The following is a 22,428-nucleotide window of genomic DNA, read 5'->3' as shown; positions in this document are numbered from 1 at the left end:
GGACTGATGTTGAGGCTGAAACTCCAATACTTTGGCTACCTGATGCGAAGGGCTGACTCATTTGAAAAGACCCTGATGCTGGGAAAGATTGAAGGCAGGAGGAGAAGGGGACGACAGAGGATGAGATGGTTAGATGGCATCACCGACTCAATGGACATGGGTTTGGGTGGACTTCGGCAGTTGGTGACGGACAGGGAGGCCTGGCGTGCTGCAGTTCATGGGGTCCCAAAGAGTTGGACACAACTGAGTGACTGAACTGAAGTGAACATATATTATATATTTTTATTTATTTTATATCTCATTCATTTTTGAAATGTAGTTGATTTGTAAGATTATATAAGTTTCAGGTGTACAAAATAGTGACTCACAATTTTAAAGATTATATTCCATCTGTAGTTATAAAATATTGGCTGTGTTCCCTATGCTATACAGTATATCCTTATAGCTTATTTACTTTATACATAGTAGTTTGTACCTCTTAATATCCTATCCCTAGCTTTCCCCTCCCATTCCCTTCTCCCCACTAGTAACAAACTACTAATATGTTATCTGTATTTGTGATACTGTTATTATTTCCATTTTTCATATGAAAAAAAAATGAAGCTTGAAAAAGTAATAGCTTAAAAGTGGCAGAACTGGGATTCCATTTGTTTGATTCCAAAATCTCTACTCTTCACCAATTCACTCCACTGCTATTGTAAAATACTTTTGAGGAGAACAACTTAAAACAAGGTGTATGAGAGTTCCTTACTAGTGGATAGTCAAGATCTTAAACCAGAAAACATTTTTTTTTCCTTTGCAGATAAAAGGTAGCTGTTGGGCTGCCCTCCACAGGCCTACAAACCCTGTGCTTGCCCAGCTTCAAGACTGAAGAAAGAGCCCATAGTCAGCAACAGAGACATCAATGGTTTAATGGATGAGGGAACTTACACATCTGAAGCAAAGTCCTGGAGCAATGAGGGTCAGGACAAGATGATAGTCTTTGCTCCTGGAAAGGAGGGCAAGAAAGGGAGATTACCAGTTATAGAGGAATTGACATCAGGTGTGCTTATTAGTTACCAGGGAAACCAGTAGAGGGGCCTGCCCCTCACCACCCCTTAAATAAGAACAATCACTAGCTGGGGTTTGGGACAAGTATATAGGAAGGTCAGTCACATGCATAGGGTATAGGTGAAGCAGGCACTGATCAGACAGGAAAGGCAGAGAACAAGAGAACAGCCATCTTGAGTGGCCGGACCACACATCAGCAAAGCAGCAATCGGTGAATATCTAAGAAGTGATGGGGGAGATTCTTTACCACTGGGTCACCAGGGAAGCCCACAATGGGGGGAGACAGGAGGTCAGAAGAACTCTCTGTGATGTGAAAACCCAAGTTAGGATACCTCTGAAGAATTTCAATGGCAATTTTCTGTAAAACTCTCATCCTTTAAAGTATGGACTTTAGTTAGTTAATAACAATGTATCTATCAACTCATTAGTTGTAATAAATGTACCATGCTCATGTAAGATGTTATTCATAGGGCAAACTGGGCGAGAAGTACATGAGAACACTGTACTATCTTTGCAATTTTTCTGCAAGTCTAAAACTATTATACAAAATACAGTTTGTTTTTAAAAACCTCATTCTCCAAAGCCACATACATATTCCAGAAGACCTTCTATTCTTAGACACATCCAGAAACAATTGATTTGCTAAGATCTTGGCCCAGATTAGAATTGTGCTTAGTCGCTCAGTCGTGTCCGACTCTTCATGACCCCACAGACTGTGGCCTGCCAGCTCCGCTGTTCATGGGATTCTCCAGGCAAGAAAACTGAAGTGGGTTGCCATTTCCTTCCCCAGGGGAACTTCCCAACTCAGGGATAGAACCCAGTTCTTCTGCATTGCAGGCAGATTCTTTACCATCTGAGCCACCAGGAATGCGCAGTAATTATTAATGATTAAATCCTAAAGGATGATGTTGTGAAAGTGCTGCACTCAATATGCCAGCAAATTTGGAAAACTCAGCAGTGGCCACAGGACTGGAAAAGGTCACTTTTCATTCCAGTCCCAAAGAAAGGCAATGCCAAAGAATGCTCAAACTACCGCACAATTGCACTCATTTCACACGCTAGTAATGCTCAAAATTCTCCAAGCCAGGCTTCAGCAATACATGAACCGTGAACTTCCTAATGTTCAAGCTGGTTTTAGAAAAGGCAGAGGAACCAGAGATCAAATTGCCAACATCCGCTGGATCATGGAAAAAGCAAGGGAGTTCCAGAAAAAACATCGATTTCTGCTTTGTTGACTATGCCAAAGCCTTTGACTGTGTGGATCACAATAAACTGTGGAAAATTCTGAACGAGATGGGAATACCAGACCACCTGATCTGCCTCTTGAGAAATCTGTATGCAGGTCAGGAAGCAACAGTTAGAACTGGACATGGAACAACAGACTGGTTCCAAGTAGGAAAAGGAGTACGTCAAGGCTGTATATTGTCACCCTGCTTATTTAACGTATATGCAGAGTACATCATGAGAAACGCTGGGCTGGAAGAAGCACAAGCTGGAATCAAGATTGCCGGGAGAAGTATCAATAACCTTAGATATGCAGATGACACCACCCTTGTGGCAGAAAGTGAAGAGGAACTCAAAAGCCTCTTGATGAAAGTGAAAGAGGAGAGTGAAAGAGTTGGCTTAAAGCTCAACATTCAGAAAACGAAGATCATGGCATCCGGTCCCATCACTTCATGGGAAATAGATGGGGAAACAGTGGAAACAGTGTCAGACTTTATTTTTTTTTGGCTCCAAAATCACTGCAGATGGTGACTGCAGCCATGAAATTAAAAGACGCTTGCTCCTAGGAAAAAAATTATGACCAACCTAGACAGAATATTAAAAAGCAGAAACATTCCTTTGCCAACAAAGGTCTGTCTAGTCCAGGCTATGGTTTTTCCAGTGGTCATGTATGGATGTGAGAGTTGGACTGTGAAGAAAGCTGAGCGCTGAAGAATTGATGCTTTTGAACTGTAGTGTCGGAGAAGACTCTTGAGAGTCCCTTGGACTGCAAGGAGATCCAACCAGTCCATTCTAAAGGAGATCAGCCCTGGGTGTTCTTTGGAAGGAATGATGCTAAAGCTGAAACTCCAGTACTTTGGCCGCCTCATGCGAAGAGTTGACTCATTGGAAAAGACTGATGCTGGGAGGGATTGGGGGCAAGAGGAAAAGGGGATGACAGAGGATGAGATGGCTGGATGGCATCACCGACTCGATGGACGCGAGTTTGAGTGAAGTCCGGGAGTTGGTGATGGACAGGGAGGCCTGGCGTGCTGTGATTCATGGGGTCGCAAAGAGTCAGACACGACTGAGCGACTGAACTGAACTGAACTGAAAGTTTATAGCAGAAGTTCCAAAATTGTACACTGGAGTGTTTATGTATCTCTAAATCTGTGTGTGTGTGTATGTGTGTGTGTGTGTTTAGAGAGAGAGAGAGAGAGCTTCCCTGGTGGCTCAGATGGTAAAGAATCTGCTGGCAATGCAGGAGACCTGGGTTCAATCCCTGGGTTGCAAAAATCCCGGAGAAGGGAATGGAAATGCACTCTAATGTTCTTGACTAGAGAATTCCATGGACAGAGGAGCCTGGGAGGCTGCAGTCCATGGACTCACAAAGAGCTGGACATGACTGAGCAACTAACATATATATATATATATATATATATATATATATATACACACACACACACATATATTTCAGTGATTCCCATTGCTCTTTATTTTGTAGACAAAGCATGATTGACAAAATAAAATATGTCACATGCTGTTTTACTTCATTATCTGTATCTTTGGGAATTGGAGTCATTGGAACTGAATGTTGCTACCCAGGCCTCTCTATCCATCCCTTAAGAGCTACTGCATTAGTCAAACTGCCTGGGGTTGAAGAGAAGTCTTCCAAAGAACTGATCTCGTGAATTCAAACTGGATCTCATGAATTCAAACTGGCAGGCACGTGAAGTGTTCCCTGGTGCTGCTGCTGCTGCTGCTAAGTCACTTCAGTTGTGTCCAACTCTGTGAGACCCCATAGACGGCAGCCTACCAGGCTCCCCCATCCCTAGGATTCTCCAGGCAAGAACACTGGAGTGGGCTGCCATTTCCTTCTCCAATGCATGAAAGTGAAAGATGAAAGTGAAGTCGCTCAGTCGTGTCTGACTCGTAGCGACCCCATAGACTGCAGCCTACCAGGCTCCTCGGTCCATGGGATTTTCCAGGCAAGAGTACTGGAGTAGGGTGCCATCGCCTTCTCCGTCCCTGGTGCTAAACACCCCATTCTGGTTGTGCCCATCTGGGGGGCATGGCCCAACACTTTCACTGGCTGCTCTTCCCTGTCATCTACCCTGCCCCAGCCAGATTAAGGAGAGCATGTTTGATGAAGAAACCAACTCCCTCAATCAAGATTATTCAACTTCCTATAACCCTTACCCCCTTTCTCCAGGTGGAGATCTGAAGGGTCTGAGGAGGGAGGCTTCCTGATGATGTTTATGCAGCCAGGCAGAAAGCCAGAGTCTGGACAGAGGGAGAAAGATGCTCAAAAAGGCTTGCTTCCCATGGCCCCATCCAAACCACACCACTTCTCTCTTTTTTTAAGATAACAACGTAAGGAGGTTGGTCAACATGAGTTTAATTATTATCCAGAAAACCATCAAAGGCTGGATGAACTCAATTAAAGAGGCTACTGGATTCCGGAAATAAGGATTTTTATTTTCTCTGAACTGGAAGAGTTGAGTCAAACTCAAGCTTTACTGAATTCAGACCCACATTTTGTTTTCCAGCCAAAGGTCATCTTGAAGCCGAGTGGGAAGCAAAGCTTCCCTGTAAGAAGGTTAGGATCTGAATTTGGTTCCCCTATTTACATTCAGACGATGGGAGGGCAGTTGATTGCTGTCACTCTGTGCAAAATAGTTTCACTTAATAAAATTAGTTCTCAGTATATTAAGTTGGCTCTCTCTCCCTGCCATAACATTTATGTGGTACCCAACCCCACCCCCTACATAAATCCCTTCTCTTATTAGGATTCAGGGGCTTACTGACTAGCCTTCCTATGAATTGAGATCTAAAAAGGGCAATGTCTTCTTTGGTGTGAGCTTTTTTTAAAATGCCTGTGCAAGGAATAAGAACTTGCTGGCCATCTTCCTGGGAGGAGGTATCTGTATCAGCTATAAGAGCTGGCACCTCACTCACCAAGAGTTAGAGAGAGTTGACCAACCACCCCAGGCCCTTGGCTTGTGAGGCGCTCCTTCCAAGGTTAATAGGAAAAAAGATGAGGGCCAGGAGTGGGGACTGAGCCTAAGGTTTCAATCCAGCTCCTCACTCCTAGGGCAGTCTCATCAGCCAATGAAGGGTTCACCGTGCTGGACCTGCTCACCCGCCGTGATGGGACAGGTGAGAGGTGGACATGGTCAGTCATTCTCCAAAGCCAGGAGTGACCCTTGGAAGCCTGCATCTTTCTAAAGTGATGTAGGAAAATTAAAGGGAACCAGCAGATCCAGGGACTTGGCAAGGTTGAGGCTATAGCACAAGGTCACAGAGACTCTGAATGACCAAGCGGTGTCTCCAACACAGGTTTTATCTGACTCCAGCGTTCAGGACCATCTACTTGAGATGTAAACCTCTCATGTGGGATAAGGTCAGTTAAGGCTGAAAAAGGGAGAGGAATGGAATCCCAGTGTTGCATAGATATGGGAAGAGGTATCTGTATCAGCTGTAAGATCTGGCCATATATATCCTGAATATATATTGTCAACTGTAAATAGATGGGAGCTCACTTCAGACATAATTATAACCTGGCCAGAAAGTCATAATAAAACCCTTAGTGCACTTGCTGTAGGAGCCATTAAGTATTCCTAACCCTGTGATGCAGAAGGAAAAGAAAGAAAAGCCTGAGAATTTAGCTCATTTACTCAAATCATTGACACATCAAAGGAAAAGCTCTTCTAAGTCCATTTAGGTGGTTTAGGACTGGGAAACATGCCCAGAATCCCTAAATAGAAATAAGTATTGGTCATCAGAGCAGTGTGGTCTGGCCTAAAGGTCACCCCGGGCTCCAGGAGTTACTTGTTCAACTCTGGTCTCTAAACATCCAAAATGACTTATTCACTTCAGAGGGTGAAAAACACTCAACTCCCCCGGATTGTCAGATGGAGTTTGCCAGTATAAAATGTGTTAGTCACTGGGAAGCTAGCCAAAGTAAACTCCTAATCCTGACCCACCCATACCTCTGAACTGGCTGGGAAGGGAGAGAGGGAAATCCCAAAACAAATGTAAAAACAAGCAGCCTGTCCGTTTGTGCCCTGGCCCTCTCTTCCCCAGGGCAGGTTCCCGCCAGGTGAGACGGGACCTGCGGAAAGCGGTGGGTGATGAGCAGGTCATGGACGGGCTGTCAATGGCAACTCCACTTGGTTCCAGTCCTGATGGCTTACGTAACAGCTTGGCAGGGGGATGTGGCCCGGCGGAAGCACGCGGGTTTCCAGCAGCGTATAATCATCTCTGATTTCTCTGTTTGTTCAGCAGTTTTTAATGTAGTGGGGGAGGCAGCAGCGCAGAAGGAGGAGCAGAATTCTGACACACTGCAATCTTCTGTTTCCTTCTGCAAAACAAACAGCCCCAAACAGATCCCAGTGGCCAGCAAATTAGCAAGGGCTACACAGGTCCTCTCTGGGGGAGGAGCTGCACTGCAGCCGGTGGCCCCTGGGTAAGAAGGCCGGAGACTGACCTGAAGTCAGGCGCTCACCACATACACGTGAGCATGGGGTCCCTGGGAGCGCCTGACTCTGTTCGCCCTCTTGGCTCGGAAGGCTATGGTCTTCCACTCTGATCATGCAGGTCTCTGTGTCCCGTGATATGTTCCTCCAGAAAGGCAGGTATCCAAGCCTCAGATCTTGGTAACCAGTGTCTGTCTCTCTATGCCATCACCTCCATGTAGGTACAAGGCTGATTATGCTGGAACCCTGAGCATGTGGGAGCAACCAATTTGCACAGTAATGTTTCACTGGATAAAAAAACACAAATTTCCAGCTTCTTTTGATTCTAATTTACCTGGAGTTGAGTAGCAACTATCCCCTTGTGAATAAGCACACACTCTACTGGCCATCATCCCCATGAGGCCCTGTTGTCCTTCACCTGGAGGTCTCTTCATTTATGTATTTTACTTCTCTGGACTCATGCAGACATTTTCAGGATGAGTTTCCTGCTCTCTCTTAATTGTAATCCTTTGATATCATACTTGTCTGCTCACTTCTCTGATTCACCCAACAGGATTTATTGGACAACTATCTCTGGAGTCCTCACCTTGGGCAAAATAGCAAGTGCTGGTCACTTTGTCAGGAATACAGTACTCATCATGGACTTCTAGTACCTGATACTTCGCACTTGCTCTCTACATGTGTCTAGATTAAATGGATAAATGACTACTTCTTCCCTGTGAGACCTGTTGATCTTGGCATTAGAGTTTTGTTACCAAATATTCCCAGGCTCTCAACCTTACAAGCAGACTTCCTGATAGGGTGCACCTGGTTATGCAAGTCATTTGCATGAACTTGTGTAATGCTTTGCTCAGATATTTCTAGTTCCCAGGTTGCATCTCTAGCCTCATTTTATGCCACTCCCTACCCTATCCGAACAGGCAGTACTGCTTAGATGATGTCCCTGAATCCACTTCACTCCTGGAACATCCATGCCCTTGCTCACACTGTCCCCTCAATCCAGAAGGCCCTCAATGTTATCCTTTACTTTGCCTCCTTACTAAACCTCCTGGCCAGCTCCCAGGCAGCTCATAAGACTGAGTTCACATGTCACCTCCCCCGGGAACCTCTCCTGATCTCTCCAGCCTGGGGTAGAGGTTTCTACTTCTTGTTCTCAATTTCTATGCAGATCCTTCAGTCTGTTCTCACCTCCATGCTAACAGCTCCTGTGATCAGAACTGTGTCTTTTCACTGCTGGATTCTCAGCACCAAGCACATAACAGGAACTTCATTTAAATATCGAGAGAGCAGTTCAGCTGTGTTGGTAGGTGAGACCATAGCCTGGCCCAGAGCCGGTGTTACCACCACATCAGTGTACTCACGCCCTCAGCCCTGACACTGCCCGCAGAGGCCATCTTACCAGCCAAGGAACCAACTGGATGCTTGCTTTGTGGAGTCTAGCTGTTGACATATCATGTTCTTTCCCCATTGTAATTACTACCCAGCCTCTGTGTATTTTTTCAAGCTCCCAGTGTTTGAGTACATGAGATTCTTTTGCTCTTTGTATGAAAACAATGCCATCTGTTCACTGGATGGAAATTCCAGAATGCTTCAGAAAAGCAACCAGGTTTTTGCCGCAGAACAGCCCCAAAATACCTCAGTGGGATTCTGTGTGGGAGGCCGATAAGGTTATGACAGAAACACCTGAGGATTCTTAGTTTTTGTGTGATTTTCCTTCCCTTCCTTCCGTGTCAGAATTCAGAACTTTTCTCTCAGGTCCATTTCAATGGGATTTATACCCCAAGGAAAATGAACATCCTCCTTAAACCTCAGTCTAGCAGCCCCCAAGGGTGTGGGTAGCCTCTAGGTATTCATGGCTCAAGCCCATTGATCAAACACCCACAAAGCACTTATGCCTACTGTATGTGTGTGCTGAGTTGCTCAGTCATGTCCATCTCTTTGCGACTCCGTGGACCGCAGGCCACCAGGCTCCTCTGTCCATGGGATTCTCCAGGCAAGAATACTGCAGTGGGTTGCCAATCCCTTCTCCAGGGATCGAACCCACGTATTCTGCATTGCAGGCAGATTCTTTACCATCTGAGCCACCAGGGATGTGCCAGCTGAGAAGTGCTTTGGAGTCATGGAGATCCCAAAGACATTCATAAGGATTACCTTGCAGGCCAGATGGAGAGGAGACACGTGGACAAATCACAACAGCAAGAGACAAATCGAAACAAGTAGTGGAATAAAAGTTAAATCAGTTTCTGTGGAAAAGTAGGAGATGCCATTAATCCTATGTCATCTCTGCTTAAGACCATTCAGTGGTTCCCCAGAGTTGCAGGTAAAGTCTAGATGCCTTCACAGGATGTCCAAGGTCTTCTGTGTCCAGGTCTTGGCTGTTCCGCAGCCCCCTTCGTCTCCTTGGTGTCTCGCCAACCCACATTCAAGCCCAGTGCTCAAGCTATGGGGACCCATCTACCCCCAAATGAAGCATGCTCCCCTTCATCTCTCTTTATATCTACAGTTTTCTTTGCTTAGAATGCTCTCTTCTTTTTAACACACTATTGGATTTAGTCGAGGCTTCCAGTCCCAGAAAGACCTCTCAGACTGAGTTATGTGTTTGCTCTTCTTAGCCCCTTACCACCGTGTGTATGCCTCACTGTCCCCATCACAGCTGTCTGTCTTCTTGACTAGACTGTGAGCTTCCTGGGGCCAAGGAGTGATTTCCATCTCTGCAGCCTCAGAAAACAATAAAATACAAGGAAACTAGTGTATATTATACAATAAATATCTATTAATTTTAATCTTGGGTTAACATTAAACTTGGACTTCCCTGGTGGCTCAGTGGTTAAGAATCCACCCACCAATGCAGGAGACACGGGAGACAAGGGTTCCCTGAATCGGGAAGATCCCCTGGAGTAGGAAATGGCAACCCGCTTTAGAATTCTTGCCTGGGAAATCCCATGGACAGAGGAGCTTGGCAGGCTACAGTCCATGGGGTCGCAGAGTCAGACATGACTTAGCGACTAAACGACAACAAAACATTCACCTTACTGAAGACATATGGCAATAATCAGAGAAGTCCTTATGCAGCAAAACCTTGAAAAAGGAATTTTTATGACAATTGATTGAGAAAGGGAAAGGATATTTCAAATTGGAAAGACAACTTAACTGGATATGTTTCAAAGGACTTAATAAATATTTACTACTATCTTGGCACAATCTTATTAAGTTACCCCTACCTTGTAGTTCTGCATTTTCATCCCTGAATACTTAACCCAAGAGAAATAACAATATACACCCACAAGAAGACATACAAGAATATTTATGGAAACTTTAGTCACAGCAGCCCCAAACTGGAAACAACCAAATATCCATCAACAAGAGAATGGATAAATATGTTGTGGAATATTTATGCATGGAATACTACACAGCCATAAAAAGGAACAAACTACTAATATATGCAAACATGGATAAATCTCTAAAGATGTTGAATTTAAAACTCTGACACATGTAAAAGAGCTCATACTAAGTGATTGAATTTATATGAAGGTCAAGAACAGATTTTTCACTGTAAGGAAACTTTAACGTAATTTTTTAAAAGTCATTTATTAAGCACCAACTATGTCCCGGGCACTACTTCAGGGTACCGTTCTGGTAGCATTCCAGGTGTATTAGGGGATATATTGGAGACAAAATAAACAGAAATTGCAGCCCTTGGGGTGCTTACATCCTTGTAGGTCAGCTTGACATATTCAATGTGAAAGGACAAGCTAATATTTATTCCCATTGACACTGTTGATCTCCTACAAGGACTTGTCAATGCCAGGACTAGTGAGTCCTCAAAACACTTAATCAAGTGATTGGGATTGCATTGGAATTTGGCTAATAGCGCGCTGAAACATTCCAATAATATTTGCCTTGCCTAGTGATAAGCAGAAGCTTGGCAGAGGGGATGGAGCACAGGCTTACTTTATCTCAGAACAAAGGCATCAGGAACTATGGGAAACAGTGCTTTGCAAAGGGCTCCCGTCCTTGGAGCCAGCCCTGTGCTGGGAATGGAATGCAGGCGCCATATCCAAGAAGGTCACTGAGTGGAGGAGGGCTGCTGTCCAGACCTGCAGGTAGAAGAGAGAGATGCTGAGTCCATCACTTGGTACTTCTCACCAGCAGCCAAAATCAGGCATCTAAAACAGGGTCATTTAGCAAGGCATCTTAAGAAGGAAAGAGGTTGTAGTAGAAAACCAAAATTGCTCCAAAGCAGCCCAAGCTAGCTAATGTGGAAGTAGCCATTTTTCATAAATGTATACATTTAAATTGGGATGAGAAATTGATGAGCTAGGTTTGGGGGGGGGGGGGGGGGTGTTTGTTTTCTCAAAGTCAGATGCTTAGAATAAGAAATTTGAGGACATTTTTTATAAACCTTGTGACCATCCATGGTTTACATTACTAGTACTAAATTATCATTGCCTTACACGCTAAAGAAAGCTTTGTGGTACTTGGGCTATGATGTGTGTCACTTGAGGAAGTTATTATGCTCATGATTTTGAAACTGATGAATGGCACAGAAACCAACAGTGTTAATCTGGTCTCAGGTAACAAAGGGAATGTATCTCTGCTGACGTATGTGCAGGACAGCCCACACCAGTCTTCCAGGGATTGTGCTGAAATCTCTCTCATGTCTTCACCATCCCTCCTCTCTCTATTTATTAACAATGCGCTGGGACCAGCCATGATGAATGAGGGCAGGATGGAAGATGTGGGTCACAGAATCCAGGACAAACCATGTGCAACTCCTCACCTCTCTCTCATTTTTATTCTCTACTGAAGGTCAATATAGAAGGTCAATATAGAAGGTGAAAATAAATGCAAGAAGAGCCCCTTGGGGAGTTAAGGGGATATGATAGTGCTGATTGTGCGATTTCCCTGGTAGTCCAGTGGTTAAGACTTTGCCTTCCAATGCAGGTGGTGTAGGTTTGATCTGTGGTCGAAGAGCTAAGATTCCACAAGCCTTGAGAACAAAAAACCAAAAACATGAAACATAAGCAATATTGTAACAAATTCAATAGAGACTTTTGGTCCACATGGAAGAATAAAATATTTAAAATAAAATAACAGTAAAAAATGTAACCAAATATATCTTAAAATGTTAATAAACTTAATAACATTTTTTTAAAACATTTAAAACATGAAAAACATTAATGGGAATACTCTTGGTTTCAAGTATTTTTGTTCTTTTTCATATCTATGTTTAGCTAAGTACATTGATTAAATGCACTTTGGTTTTTACACCTTTATAATATTTTCTGTATAAGATAACTCACAATATAAAGCAAGACTTTGCTAGACTTGAAATCTCAGGTTTGAAATCAGAAAATAAGGTCACTGTCAGGGAAAACAAAAGCAGGGAAGTCCTTTAAGCTACAGATGTGAACAAAGACACAAGGATTCCCAGTAAGCTTTTCTTTATAGAGAAGTGCTTTATGGAAGCAGTTTATGAAGCCTGGTGTGTTGTAGTCCATGGGGTCGCAAAGAGTCAGACATGACTGAATGACTGAACAACAACATGTTTTGTAATCTAGGATTCAAATTTAAGATTGCAAAAAAGCTTCCACCTGAGGCATCTCACATGGAAAAACCCTGTTTTTAATTCTTGGCTCCAGGTGAGCTAGTGCCTACGCATTGAGGATAATATAATCACATTTCCAACTTCCTACTCATACCTTAAAGGAATGGATGGAAAGTCCAAGAGTCTAAAAGAGGACAAGTTGATCTCTTTCTTTAAGATCCTTCCCTCAGGACCTCCCTGGTAGTCCAGTGGCTAAGACTTCAAGTTCCTAATGCAGGGGGCCTGGGTTCAATCCCTAGTCAGGGAACTAGGTCCCAAGTGCTACGACTAAGATCCATCACTGGCAAAAAATAAAAAATCGTTCCCTCAGTTCTTACCTCTTGGCAAGATCTTTTTATCCCACCCTTAGAACTTACAGAAGAACCATAAGAGAGCATTGTAGGCTCATATGAGTTATTTTCTCTTCTAAAAAGGTGATGGAGATTCCTTCCAATCCTTCAGTCCTACAAATTACGGGGCAGGGGGGAAGCAGAGAGAATTACGCAAGTACACAGAGCCTTTATTTTGCCACTGACTAGTTGTGTCATTTTGGGGAAGTCATCTCTCACTTGTATAATGAGACAATCTCTTTCAAACCCATCTGTTCCCTAAGCAGAACTCTGGAAGGCTGACCTCACTCTACAGCATGTGATAGATATGGGCACTCCAGACACATAATCTGTGATGCCTAAGATGTCCTGATGCATGTCTGTAGCTTGTTGTCCTACATGTTTGCAGTTTCATTGAAGGGCTTTCTCTATTTTCTTTCCTCCAATGGACACGAATTTTCTAGTCTTTGACAACAGGCATCCTCAAATAGCACAGTGAAGAAGGCAGGAAACAGGGCAATAAACCCAAGGCCAGAAAAGAAAAAGATCAGCAGTCATAGAAGGAAGAGCTAGTGCTTGACAAGAGGAATGTGAAACCCAGAAGCCAGCCAGAAAGCAGAATGTGAAGTTAAGTACAGGAAGTCAACTTCATAAACTGAAGGGCACAATAGATCTTTCTTGATGATGTTAATGTTAGGCTGCTCCTTGAAACAAGAGTCAGCTCAGGCCTCTTAAAGAGAGTCTGGCAATTGGTGGATCTTCAGGAAGTCCACGTCATGAGACTTGTCTTCAAACAGAGCGATTCACAGTCCCAAATCTGATGACTCTTCCCAATCCTCATTTCACAGGTTAGCTTGAGATGATCTTTCTAGTAAGTAGATTCCTGGAAAAAGTACTGAAAATACTGAAGTTGCTGAGAAGATCTGGGTTTGAGTCTTCATCCTGCAGATCACAAACAGATCATTTGCACACAGAGATTCAATTTCCTCAGTGAGTTTGAGCAAGCTCCAGGAGATGGTGAAGGACAGGGAAGCCTGGCGTGCTGCAGTCCACGGGGTCACGACTGACTGACAAGACTGAGCGACTGAACAACAAAAATGGGTAGATAAACACTACCTTGCATGCCTCCCTGAGTGTCTATGAAGATGGGCTGAGAATCCAGTAACCAAAGTTCTGGGTTGGGCCACTGGAATCAAGACTGGCTTTTCTCCCATCCGCAGTGCTGTGCTCAAGGCGGCATTCTTAGCGGTTAAGTAAGCAGCAGCAGTGATCACAACAAAGGCGGTGCTGCTCTCTACATCTGTCAGCAAGCGATCAGGCTGCAAAACATAGATCTTATGTTAGTACCTGTTTCCTTAAGTTTCAAGGAACAGGATCCACTGTTTCCTTTCCCCACATGAACCCTGACCCCCACTAGGCCTGAGCCTCAGATCCAGAACACCCACCGCAGGCCTCAGAGGAACCTTAGACAGCCACTGCCAATGTCATGACCGCTGTCCTTTTTCTGCTCCATATCATCAGCACAGCAACCAAAGAGCCTTGTGCTTGACGAGGAGTTTTCCCAGCACCCAACGCTGGGGTGTACGTGCACCACGAAGGGCTGTTTGGGGTCTTGAGTGCTTACTAGTTTAATAATTGGAACATTCATGGTGTTTCCTGCCAAGTGCCCAAAGTGTGATGTTAAAGTCTTTCCATTTGGCCACTGGTGGCTCAGGAGGGGAGTCCCGCTGGCGCACGGGGCGGCCGCGAAGGAGCTGGAGGGTCACAGAGACCCCTGCTCCTGCTCCATCACTGCCCTGTCCGCCATCAGCGGACTTGCATTTCCATGTGAATGAGCCCAGGGGAAAAGAGTGCTTCTGAGTTTTATGGGTCTCTCATTCTCTTCTTTTCTTTAAAAATTGGGCCAGAAATTCTAGTCCTTTCAGCCTTCTTCCTCTCCCTGGATCCCGCTGGTGCATATTACCGCTAATGGGGCTTCAGGCGTTGCCAACTCTGAAATGAAGAGCAGATCCCCTGCGCCGCGTCTGTGGCTTTAATGAGGAGCCCTGAATGCGGACGAGAATCAAACATGCATTGAAAATTCCCCGTTCTCAGCCCGTGCTCCCTCCCCCAGCCTCACCCCCTCCAGATCCCAGAGCCCAGTGCCAGCAGAAGGTGACCTGCCAAACTGATACCCCGGGTAACTTGGGGAAGGGCACGCCTGGGGGACCCAGAAGCACTCTCTGAACTTGTTTTCTCTCTGCTCAGCCACAGCCAAAGCAGGGGCTGGAGCGTGGGAGCAAGTGGAAAGGGGAACAGGGCCCACGTGACTGGGCAGAAAGAAAAGTCTGGGGGACCGGGAGCAGGAAGTCAGACACCAGATGCAGAGTGGGGCCCTGAAAACCCATCGTTAGGAACTTCACTCTACCCCCAAGGGCAGGGATTGGGAACGTTTATGAGCTTTTTTTAATAGAGAAAAGAGCAGAGGAGATGATGAGCGCAGAAAAAACATGGGCCCCCCAAGTCAGCCTCCCTGGTCCCCAACCTGGCGCTGGGGTGGGGGCCCTGCAGGAACTTGCTGGAGTTTTCTGTTAGCCTTCTCTCCCTCATGTGCAAACCCACGCTTTACCTTCTGCCCAAGCAGATAAGGACTCTGGGAGACTGCCTGTGGAAGGGCTTTGTCAACTCGGGCTCATCAAATGTGAGGTGTTGCAGATAATGAAAGGTCTTTTAGGCAAAAGAATTCGTTAGAAATCTGGAGACAGTAAAGCTCCTGAATAGCTACGGAATGGGCTAGTAGGTGATGAAAGTGAGGAACACCCCCTAAACTTAGAGGGGTCGGCTAACAAAATCAACCCTCTGTATTTAAAAGGCAGGTTGTCTGGGATGAATTGAATGGAGCAACTTGACATCAATATTGTTACAGAGCATGTTGACAAAGGCTCAGCCACAGCATGAAGACCGGGAAAGAGCGGCGCATGGCAGCACTTACCCACTCTGTCCTGGAGAAATGGTAATGAGACATCCCTACGAGAGGTGGGCCATTGTGGCTTCGTTCCTTTTAGACCCCGCAGCCAGTGCCCGACCTTGCATTCATGTTCACCAAACCCCCTTCTGATCATGTCCTGACTTGCGTGGAGATTTCCCACCAGGAACAAATGCACAGATCATAGAACTTTACAACTTTCTGTAAGGCCAATACATTTTTTCCCTATAATTGCTTATCTGTCAGTCTCCTATGACCAATTCATATAAACCATTTCCCTCTGGGTCCAATTTGGGGCCCTGACACACTTGAGTTTTTAGACCTAGAAGGCTAAGGGAAAACTAGATCTCAGATCCCCAAGGGTCTGTCAATGTGGACACTTTCTGGGCACCTAGCTGGTATCTCCAGAACTATATCACGCCTCTCTAAATGAAAACAGCTTTGAAAGCCTTCAAAGCCAACTGGACCAAGGTTATGTCTGGAGGAATGAAAAGGGAGAGAGAAATTTCAGGAAGGCCTTGTTGATAACAAACATTGGAGTGGAAGTGAAGAAGCGAAAAAAATCAGGCATCAGTGAAATCACCAAGTTTCAGGAGCAGCAAACTGGGATGTGGGTAAAGAACTGGCACATTATTGAGAATAATGTGAAGGTGTGCTGATGGTGTAATGGTGAATTTCATGCCTATGTTCCTTTTCCTCCCTCCTATACTCATTGTCACTAATCAGTGTTGGCTTTCTTTCCTTTTGAAGAAAGATCAAAACCTAGAGTCCTTCTCAACCCTGAACATTCCAGGAACCACTCCAATAGGGAGTACATGAGATGAAATCACGATATGTCATCTCAGAGCTAATGAATAAAGTAGGTACTCACCAGATAGTCACTGGCTAATCACTGATAATAACCTGGGGCAAAATAGTTTAGACAAACTCTGGACTCCAGGGGAAAAACAGCAGCCAACCTTCTCTGATATCTCATTTCCAATAAAAGACACAATAAAATATGGAAAAGTCTCACATTCTCCAATGTGCTATGTCTGACTGTATTTCCTGTCTCATCAGTGAAAAAGGAGAGAAATTTTTGATGTAAACAGAAGTTAGTGATTATTTGAAGTTGTCTTTCTAAGTTTAGAAATTCAGAAAGCTACTATATGACTCTCTGATAAAGAGAGAATTTCCCCTTTTGCCTCCAAACACACATCTGTATCATTGTCTATCTCATCTAAACAGATGGGGAGCTTTGAGGGTCTGTTATGGACCCCTGCTGAGGAAAGTGACCCCAGGCTTTTCTTTCTGCCTGAATGGCTATGGTATGTCATTTGTGATAAGAGATAGCCACCCTATTCTGTCTGATTACAGCAGGAATGGAGCCCCAGTCAAGGGCCATCCAGTGTGGGACGACTCTGATGCAAAACAACTCCACATATGGATAGTGATGATGGTTGACATGATGCTCTTGGGGAGCATAAGAGATGCTCACAGAGAAGACAGGTCATAAGAGCCACTACAATATCCTGAATCATGCCAAACTGATTTATTGCTTCCCTAGATTCAATCTAGACCTACTGTGCATCCCACTGTGAAAGTCTTGGACCAGTATGTGGGAGCCACAATGATTATGGAACTGCTGAGCACTTGGCCCACTTCCTTACTTCTCTGTAAATGCCAACCTCAAATCTTCATCATTTACAATTTAGGTATGACTCTTTCATGTAATCTGAAAGAGTCTGAATAACATACCATCTGTTGTGAAATTCAGAGCATTGAAAGATTTCAAAGGTTTTTTGAGATGTTTTTTGAAAACCGTAAACTATTCTGAATAATTCCACCCTGCATCTAATGTTTTAACCCTTATCTGAAGCAATTAAATATTTGGAAAATTAAGTAAATCATGAGAAATCTATAAATATTGCTATATAGACATTTACATGACACAATATTTCATCAGCAAAGCTAGTTGATGTTTTAACACTTTGAGGCATGAACAAGGACTACTTAGGCCAATATGAGCAGATGGCATGTGGTCAATATTTTCCTTTCAAATGTCTACCACACTTGTAGCTTCCTTTCCATTTGAACTGGTACACCCTGGTTCTTGACATTTCTCACTCATATCTTGCAATATAGTTGTAATGGCTAGTTTTCCTAATTCTAGTCTAAGTGTCCTCCAGCTTGTCTTGCAATGCCAGACAAGCCAATCATCTCTTAGAACTTCATTCACGTCACTTCTTTGCTCAAACCCTCTATGGCTCCCCATTTCCCGTGGTGGCACACTTACAATCCTCTTGTTGGGTTACTAGGAACTATATTATCCAGCCTCCTTTCCTGCCACCCCATATCCTCTTCCACCCCAGCCCAGCTGACTCTTCATGAAGATGTTCTGCTTCTTCCTTTGTCTCTGCGCCGACTCTTGGCATTTCCTTCCCCTGGCATAGAGACCCCCATTCATAAATCTGTCCCATTCCATCCCAAGACTAACACATGTCTCATCTTCCACACCAAGTCTTCCCTCACTGACTCCTCTTCCAGGAACTTCACAGAGTGTATACTTAAAAAAAAAAATGTCATTAAGTTTTTGTTTATTTATTTATTACTTATTTGGCTGCACTGGGTCTTAGTTGCATCATGTGAAATCTCTCATTCCAGTGGACAGACTCTCTAGTTGGTACACAGGCTTAGTTGCTCCACGGCACGTGTGGGATCTTAGTTCCCTCTCCAGGGATCAAACCCATGTCCCCTGCACTGCAAAGCATATTCTTAACCACTGGACCACCAGGGAAGTCCCCAAAGTGTATCCTTTTATCTCACATATCTACTCTGTTTTACAGCATCACTGCTTCTCCATATGGGCCAGTTTTAGCTCCTGAGCTCTTCAGGAAACTTCTTGATTTTGAGTATGAGAAAACCATTTTCTTGTTGCCATTGTATAAATATCCTAAGTGCTGCCCACCACCCCCCAGTGGCAGCTTCAGGAAATAAGATTGCATTAGGAATGTCCTTTAATCAAAAAAGAAAATGGAAAACTCTTTTTAATCTCCTATAGTCAGTGTTCAACCTGAAAAATAAAATCGAGTGAGGCACTTCTTACACCAGAAGAGTTTCTAATACTGCTGCTATTAGCTATAAATACAATTTATAACAAAAGCACACATAAAACATGGTGCTGTTGGAAAATAAGAACTCCCAGAGGCCAGACATCAAGAATCAGACTGGGTACTAGTAAAAGCACTGAACCAGGCCTGGGGTTCAGGCCCGGTTGGCCTGGGCTCTTGTGAATCTGCCGCTTACAGATATATGGCCTTGGTTAACTCTCTCAGCTTCTCTAGCTTACGCTGTCCAAAAGTAGAGAAAGTCACAGCTAGGACCTCTGAGGTTTGCTCTAGTACTGCAATCCTGGTGTGTGTTGCCATACCTAGGTGTAATTTCACATGAAGTTGGAAGGAAACAGGGGGATATTTTAGAAAACAGTTTGGACTGTGAAGCCATTGCACAGTTACCACCGCCCTTCAGCTCTTGGTCTCCCATCAGGCCAGAGAAGTGGCCTCCCCAGTAACCCACCAGGGTGCCTGACTTTAGCCCCACCCTTGGCCTTGGTATATTGTTTCCCAACCACTACCTAGTTCCTGTAAAGCTTGCCAGTTGACTTAAAAGATTATCTTATGTATGTGCTTTCTTTTCATTTGGTTAACCTTGAAGTTTAACCCAATTTTGTTTTGCTGCTTTTGTTCTCAGCTGACCATTGGACAGTTGAAGACTCTTGGAGACTTTTATTTAGCTGGACATGGATTGTTCTGTCCTAGGAGCTGTTCCCTGCCCCCACCCCACGTGCTCCTCCTCGTCTGGACCACAATCTCTCTTCCTTTCTCTGGTGACAGTGCAGAACACCTCTGAGCTACAGTGCAATAGCACAGATCTTGTTCCATGGAGTTTAAACTCTACAAGGAGATCATCAGAGAACAGAGCAGCTGAATGACTAAATTCTAACTCGGTGGAGATATGAAATTTGGCACTTTCCCCCTTCTGGTTAGCAGCCCCCAAAGCCATTCTAACTGCAGTAACATGAATGACACCCTACTTCTCAAGCTTACGAAGCCTTCCTCGAAGGCCACCACCAGGCCAGCATTGTGTGCAGATCCGCAGGCCGCTGGGCGATCGACCTGATGATGCCTTAGAGAGCACCAGACATGAGGATGCATCTTCATTTCAGGCATCCCAGGCTCACTGCAAACATGGATTTGGTGAGCCAAAGCCCAGCTGGAGTGAGAGTGAGTGCTCCTGAGAAGTGCTGCTCTGAGCCAGGCATTCCTGCAACAGTCAACCTGGCTTGGGGAAAAGGCTGGAAGGGCATTTAGGCCTCAAGAAGTCAGCATCAGGGACTTCCTTGGCAGTCCAGTGGTTAAGAATCCACCTCCAGTGTAGGGGATGTGAATTCGATCCCTGGTCAGGGAATTAAGATCCCTCATGCAATGGGGCAACTAAGCCAGCACACCACAACTACTGAGCATGTGCACTCTGGAGCCCATGTGCCACAATGAAGAGCCTTCATGCTGCACGGAAAAGTCCCACATGCAGCAGGGAAGAGTCTGCATGCTGCCACTAAGACCCACACAGCCAAAAATAAATGAATTAAAAATTCAAGAAGTCACTGTCAATAAATAAATAACACTTGCTTGATTTCTGTGACATAATACATCTTCTTTGAATAAAGGATTCTCTTTACTAAAATAAAACTAGCCAAAAAAATAAGCAAAGGGAGACTTTCACAGTCAGTATAAGTTGGCTGTCAGATAATGCTGATTAATAGTAAAATATTACAGCCTCCCTCTGAAGTTGGAGTAAGCGCTGCTGAAAATCACAGCCATGATCACCTAATACAACAGATTTTGGAAACTAGTGGCTCAATATAGCTGGCGCTCAGGAGATGTACCGGAGAGAAGCAGGGGCTGGAAAATCAGGCAGGTGTAAGTCTTTTTAAGCCATTCTGATATTTTGTTTTGTCCTACAAGCGATTAGAATCCAATTAGAAGGTCAGATCAGATTTTTATATACCTACAATGAGGGTCTGTGCTACTAGGTGATCCGAAAGTGTTATTTGCTCAGTTGTGTCCGGTGCTTTGTGACCCTATGGACAGTAGCCTGACAGGCTCCTCTGTCCATGGGGTTTCCCAGGCAAGAATACTGGAGTTGGTAGGCATTCCTTTCTCCAGGGGATCTTCCTGACCCAGGGATCGAACCCAGGTGTCCTGCATTGCAGACAGATTCTTTACCATCTGAACCACCAGGGAAGCCCCCACTTAATACTTAGGGAGGAAAAAAATGTACCTATCATATCTATACCAACATCAACTAAAATCCTCTTGCTAGTATCCTAAGAACAAAGAAGTTCCAACAACTTCTGCAAATGCATTTAAAAGGTGTCTTTTTGCTGTTGCTGCGTCGCTTCAGTCGTGTCCGACTCTGTATGACCCCATGGACTGCAGCCTACCAGACTTCTCCATCCATGGGATTCTCCAGGCAAGAACACTGGAGTGGGTTGCCATTTCCTTCTCCAATGCATGAAAGTGGAAAGTGAAAGTGAAGTCGCTCAGTCGTGTCCGACTCTTAGAGACCCCATGGACTGCAGCCTACCAGGCTCTTTCATCCATGGGATTTTCCAGGCAAGAGTACTGGAGTGGGTTGCCATTGCCTTCTCCCAAAAGGTGTCTTAGGAGGACTCATATAAGCCTGAACCTGAAAAGGCAAATATGCCAAGCACAAGTTGCTTCACCCCATCCTTTGCCTATCATATTTAGGCTACTAACAGCTAATATTTATTTAATAATCTGTGCCAGATACGTTGCTAAGCATTTGACATGAGTTACTCAACCAAGCCTCAAATAATCCTGTGAAGCAGGTAACATAATCTATCTGCATTTTATTGATGAGAAACAAGCCTGAAAGTGATCAGGTAACTTGCCCATGGTCACCCTGCAAATAAGTGGCAGAGACAAAACTCGAACTTCTGTCTGACTACAGTACCCATGCTGGTAACTACTATGCTGTCCAGCCCATGGCAGACATCACCAATCAATCACTGAATTCTTTCTCACTCAGCCCAGACTGGGCTTCTGGACTTCTTTTAGCAGAGTGCTCTAGAAAGCTGTTATGGATAGATCAGAGTTGGCACATGATATGACTAATTGCTGTCTTTGGCATATGTGCTATTTATATAATCTCAGATTCACTACTGTAAGCCTGAACAACATCAAAAGCTGACCTGTCACCAGAGATTGTGTTCTGACACCTTTACTTGGAGTTTTTACATTAGAAGTTCCCCCTATACTGCTTTTTCAAGCTGATCCCTATTGGTCAATGTGTTAGTATGCAAAAGTAACAGAAGGAATTCAAGCCATCCAAAAGCTATCAATATGAGTTTGCTGCCCATAAGAATGCCTTTGATGAAGAAATTGCAGAATCGATTCCAGAAAGAGATTATGGTTTTATGTGACAGTTCTATATATCTGGATTGTTTGAATTAAGGTATTGATAGAAACTAGAAGCATTGTTGAAGACTCAGAGTTGATTTGGGTTTTGGAAAAGAGTAATGTATTTCTAAATATCTTCTATAACACATTAAAGGTACCTCTACATTCCATGTGCTGTGCTTAGTCGCTTAGTCGTGTCTCTTTGTGATTCTATGGAGAGCAGCCTGCCAGGCTCCTCTGTCCCTGGGGATTCTCCAGGCAAGAATACTGCAGTGGGTTGCCATACCCTCCTCCAGGGAATCTTCCCAACCCAGGGACTGAACCCATGTCTCCTGCATCTCCTGCATTGCCAGGT

General features: G+C 44.4%; 1 long non-coding RNA gene across 1 annotated transcript in view; it reads left to right on the top strand.

Annotated features, from left to right (window-relative positions):
• Positions 1 to 21,149, top strand: part of LOC123333642 — a 36,991-nt gene extending 15,842 nt beyond the window's left edge. The window contains exons 2-3 of the long non-coding RNA XR_006551066.1: positions 15,499 to 15,639; positions 19,342 to 21,149. This is a non-coding gene — a long non-coding RNA (uncharacterized LOC123333642). The remainder of the gene's footprint in view (positions 1 to 15,498; positions 15,640 to 19,341) is intronic.
• Positions 21,150 to 22,428: the final 1,279 nt, after the last annotated feature.

Source organism: Bubalus bubalis, chromosome 5, assembly GCF_019923935.1.
Source record: "Bubalus bubalis isolate 160015118507 breed Murrah chromosome 5, NDDB_SH_1, whole genome shotgun sequence".
Taxonomy (NCBI): Eukaryota; Metazoa; Chordata; class Mammalia; order Artiodactyla; family Bovidae; genus Bubalus; species Bubalus bubalis.
Note: the sequence above shows the minus strand (reverse complement) of the source record. Positions and strands in the feature narration are given on the sequence as shown.